We start from the raw sequence: 2,901 nt of genomic DNA on the forward strand, positions 1-2,901 counted from the left end.
CAGATATACCCAGGGGCGTAACCGCTTAAGCGAACAGTGCAGAAAGTCCGCACCATTTTTAAAACTTATTCCCCTCCGATTTTTTTTAGAATGTATTTGCCGCAAACGGCGCATGACCCCTGAAAACCCTTACACAAATGTCTTCCTCGTTTCCCAGGTGCCCCCATTAGCTTCATAGGCGCCCTCTTTGGCATATAAGCGCCCTATGTATAGTCATCAGAGACATCCCATATATGTCCCACAGTCGCCCCATTGTCGCATACAATGTGCGCTTATCATAGGCGTCTCTCTTTTATGGACACTTGAAGGCACCTCTCTTTGCCATGCCGGCGCCCCTGTTTCTTATGAATGCACCCCCATGGCATTGATCAATTGCAATTTGCAGACCTCTATTGCATGTGGACGCCCATATATGTAGGCCTCAGAGGCGCCCCTCTTTCGCATTGAGGCGTCCCTATGGGCTTCATAGGCGCCCCTCTATTGCACGTAGGTGCCCTACTGTCTCAGAACCGCTCCCCTTTGGCATGGAGACGCCCATCTTTCGTACGGAGGAGCCGCTGTGGTTCTTAGAGACGGCATGGTGCTCCCAGACGCAGATGGGGCTCTCGGAGTCGACAGTGTGGGACCTTCAGTCGCTGATTGGTGCCCGCCAGATGTGGACCCTCGGAGACGCCGGTATGGGGCCCTCAGAGATGCCGGTATGTGGCCCTTAGAGACACCGGTGTGGAACCCTCAGATACTTCAGTGTGAAGCCCTTACAATTGCTGATGTGGAGCTATGAATGTGCTGGCTTAAATCCCTCAGAGGCCGGTACATGGACATAAGAGCTCAGTGAGAGCTTGTGTGGTGCCTTCAGTGGCCTTGTGGAGCCGTTAGACATCAACATGGTGCTCTCAGGAGCCGGTGAGTCCTCAGAGTCACCGGTGTGGGGCCTTCCGAGCTCCGAGATACTGGTCTGGGGCCCTCAGAGGTGTCGGTGTGGGTCCTTCAGATGTACCTATAGAGTATAGAGCCTTGAGATGCACAGGTGTGGTGGCTCACAGAGGCGCCGGTGTGGGGCCCCCAGAGCCACCGATATAGGGCCCTAAGAGACACTAGTATGACCCTCAAAGGCGCCGCTGTGTGGCGCTCATAAACACTGGTGTTGAGCCATCACAGGCGGGTGGAGCCGTTAGAGGCCGGAAAGGGCCCTTAGATGCCTACAAGGAGCCTTCAGAAGCCGGCGTGGCACGTGGGGATAAGCGTGTCTACTTAGGAGCCCTTGAGTTGCTCTCATGAGCTCTGTGGGGCCCTACCGAGCCGAAATATGGCCACGGCCAGTTGCCGCCGCATGGCTCTTCGGACTATCATTCTCAGGGGCCTCAGCTGCCTAGTTTGAATAGAAGGGCCTCTCAGACCATCAGTCTCATGGGCCTCCTCTGGCTAGTATAAATAGAAGGGCCTGTTAGACCATCAATCCTAGGGGCCTCCTCTGGTTAGTATAAATAGAAGAGCCTCTCAGACCATTAATCTCAGGGGGCTCCTGTGGACAGTATAAATAAAAGGGCCTCTCAGACCATCAGTCTCGGGGGCCTCCCTAGAAAAGTGTAAATGTGGATAGAGGGCCCCCTCAGATTCATTAGGAGTGGACCTCTCTGACTATCAGTCTCAGGGGCCTCTTGTGGCCAGTATGAATATAAGAGCCTCTCAGACCATCGGTCTCAGGGGCCTCTTCTAACTAGTGTGGATAGAGGGCCCTCCCAGACCACCGGTTTCAGGGGCCTCCAGTGGCCAGTTATATGAACAGAAGGGCCTCACAGCCATCAGCCTCGGGGGCCTCTTCTGACTGGTGTGAATATGAGGGCCTCTCATACCATCAGTCTCAGGGGCCTCCTCTGCCTAGTGTGAATATAAGGGCTTCCCAGGCCATCAGTCTCAGGGGACTCTTCTGACTGGTGCCGGATTGAGGGACCTCCCAGACCGAAAGTTTTGGGGGTCTCCTGTGGCCAGTATAAATAGAAGGGCCTCTCAGTCCATCAGTATCATGGGCCTCTTATGACTATTGAGGATAGAGGGGCCTCCTCTGACTAGTGAGGGTAGGGGGCCTCGGCTAGACCGCCAGTGTCAGGGGCCTAAATTTATTCTGACTAGTGTGGATGGAGATTGGAGGGGTCTCCCAGACCACCAGTCTCAGACCTCTGACTAGTGTGGATAGAGGGGCCTCCCAGACCGCCAGTGTCAGGGGCCTCCCCAGACCAGCGTGGATATTGGGGCCTCCTCAGATCCACTAGGGCCTCTCAGGCCATCAGTCTCAGGGGCTTCGACTGACAAGTATGAACAGAGGGCCTCCTTGGATCCATCACGGCCCCTTGGAGTCCGTGCGTGGGGATTCGTGGAACTTGTTTTTACCGAGTTCGTTTATTCTGGAAGGTGACGACGTCCTCTCAAATCGAGAAGAGGGGCCTCGAGTAAAAAGTGGGTGGGCCAAAACACATGGTTGGCCCCCCCCCCCCCCCCCACCTCGAAAAGTGGGTGGGCACTTGCCCACCTGGCCCCCCTGTTCCTACGCCTATGGATCAAGAAGACGATAGAAAAGACCGTCATGCCAAATGCGGTCAAAACACTTTCTGGCGTCTAAATTAGCGACGAATACAGGAGATCCCCTTCTTAGGTGCCACTGGACAGTCTCAGAAAACAAAAGAGAGGCTTCGGCTGTTCCACGCTGTGGAACAAATCCAAACTGTAGGTCGTGTGGAACGAACGATGTTTCAATTTCCTCTAAAACCATTATCTCTAACAATTTAGAGAAAGTTGAAATAAGTGAAATTGGTCTATAATTGTCCATATCACTTGGGTCAAGTCCAGTTCTTTTAAGCAAAGGCTTGATGATGCTGGTTGCAAATGATGAAGGGACATCCATTC

The sequence above is a fragment of the Amphibalanus amphitrite genome, unplaced genomic scaffold, assembly GCF_019059575.1.
Source record: "Amphibalanus amphitrite isolate SeventyFive unplaced genomic scaffold, NRLGWU_Aamphi_draft 001369F_arrow, whole genome shotgun sequence".
Classification (NCBI taxonomy): domain Eukaryota; kingdom Metazoa; phylum Arthropoda; class Thecostraca; order Balanomorpha; family Balanidae; genus Amphibalanus; species Amphibalanus amphitrite.